The 11,831-nt window shown below is 37.3% G+C and overlaps 1 protein-coding gene across 2 annotated transcripts in view; it reads right to left on the minus strand.

Annotated features, from left to right (window-relative positions):
* Positions 1 to 11,831, minus strand: part of KITLG (KIT ligand) — a 52,803-nt gene that overhangs the window by 40,602 nt on the left and 370 nt on the right. The window lies entirely within an intron of this gene.

An 11,831-nucleotide genomic window follows, 5' to 3' on the forward strand; every position in this document is an offset into this window, starting at 1 on the left:
TTTTTTCCAATGCACAACCAGGACTTTGTTTAAGGTGGCTGACTCTTACCATCATAAAAATACTACATTTCTTACTTTTTTCTGCTTCCATTACATTCCAGTATCCTGACCAATTTGTTCTACAAAGGGTACAATAGATAGAATTTTCATCCATTTTTTTCTGATCAAGTACAGCTACAAGTACATTAGGAGAGAGCTTGCAAGTATTTTTTGCAACTAATGAACACTGCTGTTATTAATGTAGTTACAGCTATTTCAAAATATTCTTTCCAAAATGCATCCCCCTTACACTTCAACACAATGAACTCCACTTGCCATCATGCCATCTGTTCCTCTATCTTCTCTAAACCTTTTAAAAGTTCCTCAGAATCTCTTTTAGTATCAATTAACCTGAGTAATTTATGCAGTCTGCACATGTTGTCATCAATCTGTGAACCCTTCTTCTAGACTGAACAATATGAGACTGCTAACAATTAAAGAACATTACCTCTTAAATTTTTGCCCTGTGACAAATTAACAATACACTTTGGTTTCTGTCCTTATACAATTTTTCCCTCAGAGAGTTATGATCAGAGAGACACAATACGGGGCTAGTTAGTTTTCTTCTTAGCCTTTTCTAAGGGAGAAAATCTAAGTAATTTGCTTCAATGCTTTCTCATTATTCACCTATTTTGAAACACAATGAACCTTAGTACATTAAAATCATTTCTTTTTCAGGAGCTATGATTTTCTATTCCTTTTATTGAGCTCTTAATATAGAGCCTTCCTCCTATTGACTGATTTAAATACAAATCAACTGACAACACAACAATAGAGTCAAGCTGTTAAGAAAAAATCTTTTTAAGATCTGGACATATTCATTAACTCTAATGAAATGAAAAATGAGTAAGTGTGTTAAGAGTTTTTGTATATTTAAGAAAATTGAGGAAAAACCAGGAACACTGATTTGTACCAAGTTACAAACATCTTGCCTTTACTGCAAAATAAACACAAATTGTAAGTTATAGCCTGACTCAAATGCTAGTGCCTTCCACATAAACTATAACTAATATTCAAGTGGTTTGGTGGGTTTGAGTTTTGTGTGTGTGTATGTATGTTTGGTATTTTTGGGGGTGTTTCTTGGTTTTGTTTCATGGAGTGAGACAAGTGAAGGGACACGGGGAACAGCAAGTATGTTGTACAGTCTCACTGCTAAATCCACAAGTCTCCTATGTTTTCAGGCAGACCAGACACATTCTTCTGATATATATCCTTGTGCAGTTAGAACCTTTCCAGTTAGAGCAAAGAGACACAGTAAATATACACCAAATAACTTCATTGTCATGGAATTGTGACTACAGAATATGAATGCCATTCAACAATCACCTCGATGTTTTTGTCCGAGTTATGCTAAGAGAGAACTACAAATACCCAGCCAGAAACCTAAAGCCTCATTTGAAATTTTCCTTAAAAATTACAAAACCTTTACAGTAAAACACACAAAATAAAAGTTTGAGTAAGTCAGTCTGTGGCTTGGTAGGCTACAGCAATGCATAAATACCTGGAGGAAAAATATTCTGAGAAAAAAAGAACTTGTTATGTCTCCACAATTTTGGAGAAATATAAATGCCTACTAAATGCATATGCTTTCAACATGCAATTAACATTAATTTTAATACATAATTAAGACATCAGTAATACAAACCTTTGAATTTAGCAAGTAACTGATGAAATTTAGGTCTCCTCACAACATTTGCAATGATGGAGCACAATAGCTATTTAATTTTAGTGATGATTTTCAGAGGGGTTACATTTAAAAAATGCAGTTGTCTAGTGAGTTTACTTGTTATACAGTTTTACACTTGGTCAAAATCATTCATGGGAATTAGAGAGAACCACAGTCAATAGTAAAACAATTCTGATACACATTTAGCTGCAATCTCCTACAGATGTTCTTTCAGGAAAACTCACGCAAATATTGAAATGATCTAATATGATATTTTATATGATTTATATACCTAATTCTCAGATGTTTCCTAGAATTTCTCCTTTTAAAGAACAGACATCAATTTACCTTATCTACCACAAAATTTCATTGGCTTCTATAATTAATCCTACAGAAAAGATCTCATTATTGATATTATTGATATCTTTTCAGAATATAAATTCTACAATTCCTATATTCTAAAATTCCAGAGTAAGACTTAGGTGTTTTCATAAGTGATAATGCAGTTTCCCAGCAAGTATCACTTAAGTGATACTTGTCAACATGGACAAGTAAAAAATTCTTCACAGTTTTGCAGGAATTGAGCCATTCGCTCTGAAATAAGTAATAGAGGCTACATATTAAGAAAAGGAACCTGTCACAGTAAATTAAGACAAAAAGCACATGATAGTTGGGCAATTAGCACTTCGAATAGATACAGTTCAGCAAAAACTGAAATAACATTCTTGGGTACAAAGTGCAAGGGACTTGTTTCAATATAAATCAACCAGTAGGCTACAATTAAATTAACTTTACATATGCCTCAGACCATTTGTAGATGTCAACAACTTTCTGTTGCAGTGTGAAATGACCAAAAGTACTGCAATCATTTACGACAAATTTCTAGTTGATCGCTAAAACCCACATGTGAGAAGAGATTCTTTCAAATAACACGCTGAAGAGAAAGAAAGTGAAGGGGAAAAAAAAAAAATCACTCCCGTTGATTTAAATGTCAAATTAAAACACTAAATCAGTTATTTCCTATATTGTTACATAACAAAGCTAAGAGATAGAGCAGAAAGCAATAACAAATATGTCTACAGGAAATTCCTTTGATCTCAGTAAATATTTGACTCTTAAAAAAAAAAAAGCACAGATTTTCTAAATACGTTAAGGAAATGTTTGAAGTTATGAAAGAAGAAGCAGTGTCACTTCCAAAAGCAGCAGATCAGTATTTCATGTGGCTCTTCATATCTGGTTAGGTTACAAGTATGTATGTGATTGTATAAATATATAGATTGCACAGAACAGGAGTTTCTTTCTAATCCTGAGATCCTTAATTTTTATAGACAACATGAAATATAGTAAAAAGAGATTATATGAAAGATTAATATTTGAAGTGGGCCTCAGAAAGCTGATATGATATAAAAGTGACCACTTGACAGACTGCCAGGAACTTATAGAAAACATTTACTAGAAATGAAGCTTAGAGTGAGTGGAAAGAAACAGAGCAGTCAAAGAGAAAACTTCCGGATCCTGGATTCCAGAAGTGCAGAAATTTTATGTTAAGTTCTCAACATAGCTTAATACTGTGACTTAGATACAGCAGAGGCCAGGAAAAGTGCCCGAAAAATTAGGTTAGCATTGTTCTCTGTTTGAATGGAGAGAGAGAAGCTGGAATATTACCACTGTGATATTACTGTGATGACAGAAAAATAATTCCAGAAATTTCGTTCATATATGTGGAAGGGGACAAATTCTTTTTCCATCTGCAGCAGAAAAGAATTGATGTACACCATCTTGCTTGGGAATGGAATCTACTCCTCCTTGAATTTTAGAAGACAAGTTTTTCACTGATTTTGGTATCATGAAAAGAGGGCTCTCACTGTCCTGCTTTACACTATTAAAGGAAAAAATACTGAAGAAATGTACAAAAAAAAATTTGGGGCGGAGTATGCTCATGGCCAGAATTTTTAAAGGACACAGATTTAGACACTACATGGCACATCTAGAGCACATTCTTTTCCAGGGATTATAATAAAGAAGATCAAAGCAGTTTCAGTGACAGTTTTTAAACTTATGGTTCATAAATAATGTTCATATTTCCTTGAAAATAAAGAATATAATACATGTCAGAGCTATTTAAACTTGCATCAAGTACAGCACTGATAGTTTTTGCCATTAGAATGGAAATGCAAATCGCACACTGCTGAAACACTGTAATTTAAAAAAGACAGCAATTACGAATATTGGAGATCTTTTTACCCTTTTAAAATAACCACCAAAAAGCTCTGTTTATTCAAGAACATATTTTTTAATCCAAACGAAAGAGGGTGCCAAGCAGTGTTATACAAGCTTCCTAAACTAATTTGGATGACTAATGTTCCTATTCCTGCATGCTTCAATGTTGTACAAGAAAAACAAATTTCAAGAACAACTGATGTGTAGATATATACCAGTTTAAAGACATAATGCTTAATATTATCTGCCTTACATTTAATGCAAGAGACAAATTTTGAGTTCAGTTAATTAGCTAACAAATAGAGGCTGGAAATCTGAAGTCTGGAGCTTGGGATTTGTTTACCATAAACCATTAGCAAGTGTACATTTTAATCTCCCCAAACTTCTAGGCACTTCTTTTCAATAGTGAAATATTTTGTGCATATGCAGCATATTGTTAAATTAAATGTATCATGCCTTATCCTCAACCAAATCCCCACTTCTTTACTTCTGTCCAATATTTCAGCTCAACCAAAAATGTCGGCATCCTGACAACCTACTCTTACTTCATAAGCAATTACAAAATCTCTATGGAAAGAGAGGAATTTTTTAGATCAACATGAAATGGAGGAAGCCCAATTCCCCACACAGCCCAAAACTTCCAGATTTACAGATATATTTTAAAATAATGAGCTTTGTACATAAATGCATTACTCTGAGTTTTCAGAATATGCTGTACATATTGCAAGTTCATTCTTTTGTAAAGAGCAACTCTTACAAAGACAGTTGCTGTATGATTCATACAGGGTCCATTTTCTGTTTCAAATGAAAATACATTGTCAGGACATGCAAAAAACAGTTTTACAATATGACTTATACTGCCAAGAAAAAAAAAAAAAAAAAATCAAAAGTAATTAGAGTGTTAGCAAAGAGATCTATAAATCCATCAGAGATAATGTATGATGCTGCAAACAAAGATGGAAGACATACTGGTTTCCTACTTACTGACAAGTAGAATGTAGCTAAGAAAAATTTATATTATTTTTCTCATCTTTCCACGTTGAAAAAAATTTATTTATTTTTCAGACCCTTGACTTTTGAAACCCACGACTTTTTGAAAGGGAAAACAAATTATTAATTTCTTCCTCAGAAAATGAAGAACTAACTTGATCTGTCACTGAATTCCACTTTTTATTATCAAGAACAAAAGCTCACAAAGAAAAAGCTATAGGTCCAGTTGACAAAAACTGTTTAAGATTATCCAGTGCAGGGATCAGATAAATCTTTATTCTGAGGAGGTTCTGTTGTTCTAAAATATTTTATTTATCCTCTGCATTTCTTCTGTGGTAAAGCATGGTGTGAATTCACACACAGGTTGCATCTCTAGTGTAAAAGAACTACGTATTTGTATTTCTGAACAAATTATTCTAGGCTGAACCTGGCCATTCCCCAGCTTCATCTGTGCACACACTTCAGGCAGAATTTCAAATATTTTAAGCAGAAAATATTCACACCACCTTTAGACTTGCACTGCAAATAAGTCTGTGCTCAAACATAAACTGACATCCAGAAAAGGAATACTTTATATGTACAGCTGCTTGTGTATAGTGTGATCTCCCCTGCATGCATGAGTACGTGGGTTAAATGTGGTGAGATACTTGGACTCCTTCCCAACTTTTAGTAGGTACAACTGGGGAGGAAAAACAAAAACAAACAAACAAACAAACAAACAAACAAAAAGATGTTCATTTTGGAGAAGACTATCACTGCATGTGATCCTGCTCACATCAACTAGAGAGATTCAAGACCCCAGCCAAAGCAAATGCAGGGTTTAGGTCCCATCATACAATAAATAACTTCTTATATGTAAGTTAATTCTTAAACTGTACTTGGAGTTCTTCTAAAAACTATTTTAGATACTTCGAAGAAGAGATGGTAGAGAAGACTGGATTAAATTTATTTGTGGGCTAAGCTGTCAGTGAACTGAAGTCCATGGAGCTCAGGAGCAGGATGAATGAGAAGCAACATACCAGCTGAAAACACTAGATGAGATTTTATTGTCCCTGTGACAGTTAATGTGACTGTACTGAGGCTAGGTTCAGGCACAGGGATGGCCACCCTTAGAAACACCAAGTTACACAAAGAGAGAGGACTGACAATTGATGTTTACAGACACTGATTTGCAGACTCATAAATCTTTCTGATTGAAGTTTAGAGGCCGGCATAATTCACAAACTGTGAATTTAGCCTTATGGCCTAAAAGGTAATCCGCCCTACATTCCTTGTTCATCTGTCAGCCAACTTCAAGACTGAAAAAATAAACCTAACAGCTCACTTAATTTGGTCTTAAATTATGACTTAACCCATCAGAGTTAAAATCTTCATTGCATAGACTAGTTCAGATTTGGAGCAAAACTTTACTTACACTTCAGATTCAGAGTTTGAACTTTTTTTTTTCCTCCTCCTCCTCTGGCACAGTGCATAATTGCTTATACAAAGTAGAACAACTTCAACAAGACAGACTGGCTAGTCAGAGTCTCCTTAAAGACTTGAGCTCCTATCCAAGAAAGACGGACTGGGTCCATCTCACTCCAGTAAGCGTGTTCAGGTAAATTATTTTAGATTAGCCTTCTTCTGTCTGGATTGAATCAAAACTGCTCACAAACCCAGAGTTAGTCTCTGTAGACCACACATTCATCCTCTTGGGACAGTCCATCCTAAACATAGACCAGCAGTTTATGCTGAAGTCTGCAATTCAGCTCCGCTTCAACTCCAAGGCTGCCAACATGCACCTCAGTCTAATTCCCCTCTCTGCTGCCCAAAACCCGTGGGAAGCCAATATGGGTAAGAGAATTCCAAGATACCTAGCCAAGAAAATCTTCAACAGAATATTAATACCATGTGAATGGCTCTTATACCAGCACTGAACCACAAATAGGAGAAGAGGCAGCTCCTGAGGGTTGGGCTAAATATGACTTTGAGAGTAATTCCTGAACCTGACCTTCTCCATCCATTAAGAATTGCAGCAACAAAGAAGAGGAAAAGAGAAAAAGAAAAAACAAAATACAGCAGTTCCTACATATTTACAGACTCAACAGTAGTGAAGATGTAGGTCTAGAGGAATACAGTAGACCTGATTGAGAGATCCTTTCAGGAGCTCTGATCATTGTGAGAGCACTGAACTGGGCCTGCAAGGCCTTTCTGCATCCCCTCAGCGTGCATCACTTTGTCTCATGTCTAGCATGGTTTCAAGTATTAATAGAATATCTGGAAGCTCAGGACTTAGCCACTTTGGAAAACAGTGTACTCCAAGCCACGGTACTAAGATTGAGTACTACAAGGGCCTTCACTAGAGAATACCAGCAGTAACATCAAAAACTTGATATTTTTACCTTGCACTAAACTTAAGTCTGCTTTGCACAGCAACAACACAAGAATATGTATAAAGAAGAAAATTCCTAAACAGTTTAAAATGGTTATCCCATCCATCTACCTGGTATGATTTAAGCATTGTTTAAACAGAAAAAAAAGTATCATTTAGTGATTATTAGATAACAATATAAAATTAGAGGATCATTTATCATTTATTTTGATCCAAAGTTGTCATTAATCCAAATTCCTTAGCTGGCTTTTATTTAGACATATGGAAGAAACAATGTCTTCATTAGCATACCTACTTTCATTAACCAAAGTTATTATGCATACTACTGGTTCTAATCAAATAAAATACCTAACACTACCTCTTAACTGTAACATATTTTCAGTTTTCAGTCTCATACTAATAAACCTTTGATACTATTTACAATTGTAAAGAATTAAAAACATCTAGCAAAAAAAATCCATATTTTATGGCCTTCCAGCAGTCACTCATTTCAGCACTGATAATACTTCTGAACATTGCTTTTGTAGATTTCCGTATTACGTGAGACACAGTGCAAACATGGACGATCCACCAAAACAAAGAGGAGCACTAACCCCTCTCCACTCACCTTACATCGGTCCATCTCCTTTTTTCCACAAGCACATAGAAAAGAGAAACAAGGACTTGCAATATGTTTAAAAGGCTGATGAGTTTCAGGGTTGGCATACCGAAGGCCAGGGAGAGAACAAATGCTTTCGTTTTCATCTGTCAGCTCCCACACCACTCAAATGGAATTACATAGGGAGATTTTTCTTGCCTTGCTTCAAATAAATGGGTGTTGTGTTTACATACTGCATACTGAGCATTGCCCACCCTAAGCCAAGGGCTGTGCCTTGCCAATTCTTAACTCGCATACAATATGGCGATTACATGAGCCAGCATACCATTAAGTCGCATAACAAAACTTGGAGAATGACACTGTCAGCTAGCAGAGCTGTACCTGAACGCCTGAAATTTCTTGCACAAAAGGAGAAATTGTATTTTTGTGCAATGGCAGAACCAAGTCGGGAACAGATTGGGCTAGAGGCCTCAGTCTAAACTACAAAGCCAAGTGCTGCATAGTTCAGAGGGATAAAAGCTAGAAGACACATGATGCAAGAAGGCAAAGGAAAAGAAACAAATCACCAAATGCCTCACAAAATATTCCCCTGGCTTTGAGTCTTATGGGTTATCAGCTGTTTATTCTCCAGATGACAGTTCATAGAGAATAAACCATCTAAGATGTCCTCTCCAGCTGCTGTATTCACAAAACAGCCTCCCATAAACAGAATGAAAACCAGAGAAAAGAGGAAAGAGCCTTTACTTAGTTCATTACTCAAAGTGAATAGCACAACATATTCCTGGTTCCAGCAAGCTTATTTACCTACGCAATGAGTAGCAGATCTATGCCTACCATGAGCTGTGAGTGTCTTATAGTGCCTCGTATTCATTTTCTTACAGAATGAGCAAGAAAGATTAGAGATCAGAGCTTATACTTTCCACTAAAATAATGTTTCTGTAAGCTTGCACAAATGAATCAATACCTGCTTTGCATTTCTATTGTAGCCTGCCGATATCAGACAGGAACAGGCAATTCACATAATAACACTTCTTTCAGGTACTGTTTTATAATAATCACTACAGAGGCTCCCAGTTCCCTGACACAAATGTACTCCCGACAGGACAACTTCAGGAGGTCATTTAACTACTGCAATAGCACACACATTCAAAGGGAAAGAGATGAGCTGAGATCTAAGGCTCTTCTAATACTGATGTTTCGGAGAGGTTGTGCATCTAACCCACAGCTAAAGATCAAGTGCCCAAACCAAATATCAAGCAGTTCGTAACAACAAAAGCTGCCTGAGTTAGCCCCATGCTTGACCCCTCCTTGCAGCACATTTCTCAGTAACTTAATCTTATTTAGATTGTCTTCAAGTAAAACAAAGAATAGGGAAATCTAATCTGCTACATGTTTCTACAAGATTGTATCACAGCAGTTTCCGTCACCTTTTTTTTTTATCCCAAATGTAAAAAGCTATCCAGACATCAGTGGTATTTTATGTGCTGCAATAGTGGCACGCATAATGACAAATTGACTTCCGATAATAGTTTTAATTACTAAGTATATACCCTGCAAATCCTCTCATACAAGTAATCCTTCAATAAGATTAATGCATGGAAACAGTCCATTGAAAAAGGATTTGTATGACTGGACTCTAAATGTTTAATAATATTTCTAAGAGTATGACCACTTTTATATATATATACATATATATTTTATTATATTTATATATTATTTATATATATATATATAGGTGGTCACACTCTTAGAAATATGATTAATATAGTATATATATTAATATATATATCAAGGGGATGCTGGTACATTTAAATCAAGGGTTTATATACTTAAACTGTACAGTTTTAGAAATGATCCTTCTAGAACTGACACTACTGGGGAACATGCTTCTGCAGTTCCCCATGTCTGTCAGGCTGAGACTGGCGTAAATAAACTGATCAACCTATTCACTTCTAGTGTTCAGCAAGGCTCCTCTCTTTCAGCACTTCAGCTGCACTGACGTGTGACTTGGTTGCTCCTACAGCTACATACTGTGCCCATAAAACACAACATTTAACACCAAATCCTCGATTTATTTTAAGCACTACCCAGATATTGCTGAGTATCTTCAAGGCTCAATTAGGTAGCAGTTCTTACTTTCTCTGTTAAGTCAAATACAGGATTTTTGTTAAGAAATGTTAACTTCTTTTCTTGCTTTCCAATCCTATTCTCTTCTCTATGACAGCTGTCAGTCCAGACACTGGGAAAAGTAGCCATAGGAGAGCATAAAGATTAAAGTTCACTCTAATGTGCTGAGTGTCACGATGTGCTTACGTCCTCCTCCTTGTATCCACACCACTTGCTCTCTCTTTGCACAAGGATCTTCACGGTTTTAATTTAAAGTCTTCTTTGAAGTATCTCTGTTCTGATCCCATGGAATGATTAATGGTTTGGTATCACGTTTGTCTGCTAATCCTTAAAATGAAAGAAATGATCCTTTAGAAAGCTAAGAGTCTGTTAGTGTCTCCAAAAAGCAGGAAGCGTTACTGCTTGAAGGCTGACAGATGCTTCACCACCATGACAAGAAGTCGTTCCACTACTCTGCTGGTTTTAGAAGTTTACAGTTCATAGGAAATGAAACGCTTGACTGCTTGCACTTGTAAATCTCTGCTTGATTGCTGAACAGCTTTTTCCTTCTCTGAAGAAACAGCTCAGCACACGTTTCTGTGGGCTGTGATAACATCTTACAACTTCATTGCTACTCCAATATCAACTGAACACATACAGCTCTGCACACACATCTCTTACAGTTCAGTAAGAGACCCTTCCCAATTATTAATCTCTTCAGCATATTGAACCAAGCTTGTGTAGAAGATCTGAAACAAGAGTTTGGAGGTGAAAGGCGCCTCTAGTCATTTAAAGGGAACATCAGCAGTGGAGATACACTGTTAGAATTCAGAACTGATCATTTTGGATAATATCTCACTGTATTTCAGCATCACAAAAATTAACAGTCAGCAATTAATACCTCCTGAGGCACGGGTCCATTCTCCAGCGCTTTGGCTAGCTGACACTTAAACATTTCAAAAAGAACTCTTCCTAGTTTCTGTTACTCCTTGAAAAAGTATTTAACTGTCCAAAAGACTTTAGTAAGGCGCTTCCCCATTTTAAATTTTTATGCCTTTTCCAATGGCTGCATGCTGAAGTCCTCGGGCTGCCAGTGTGGGGGGGATGCGGCAATCGCCAAGAGACAAGGAAGGCATATCTTGCTTCTGAAGAACGGGGGCGGGGAGGCAGAAGCCCCAGCGCCGGATCCGCTCCGTGTGCGGGTCTGCACAGCACCCTCCGAGCTCCGCCGCAACACAGAGCGGCCCCGACTCCCAGCGAGATGGGTTCGGGCGGAGGGCACGGGCACCTTGCAGAGCCATGCAATAAAGTTTTTAGAGTTTCCCCCAGCCGCTTCTTGTTACGAGATAATTTTTCCACTCTTTTTCACTGACGCCTGCCCCTAGCCTTGCTTTCAAAATACTCACAGGAGTTGTAATCTGCACAGAACTTGGATAAATAAATAGTGGCACAAACGCTGCAAGGGCACACCGGCAGTTCTTCCCGGCAGAGTGAGGAGGGCGAGGGAGGAATGCCGGCGGCAACCTCCAGCACCGACCCGGTGCGGCTTCAGCGCTCCTGCCTAGGATCATTCTGCGTTTTCACACCCGGTCCGCGTAGCCCACGCGTAACGCAAGCAACTGATTTATTATTTTTCCAAGTGCCTCCCGAGACTCCCAAAGGCAAAGAAGCTGATCCGACCCGCTTGCTGGAACTTTTCCACGCTCTGCGAGAGCCGAGGACAAGACCCGAAGGTAATTTTTTAAATTATTATTATAATGATGATTATTTTCCTCCTTGGGACCGCTTCGCAGCGCGGCGGCTCACCTGAAGGCCGGGAGCCGTGCTTTCCCTCCCGCCCC

Source organism: Meleagris gallopavo, chromosome 1, assembly GCF_000146605.3.
Source record: "Meleagris gallopavo isolate NT-WF06-2002-E0010 breed Aviagen turkey brand Nicholas breeding stock chromosome 1, Turkey_5.1, whole genome shotgun sequence".
Classification (NCBI taxonomy): domain Eukaryota; kingdom Metazoa; phylum Chordata; class Aves; order Galliformes; family Phasianidae; genus Meleagris; species Meleagris gallopavo.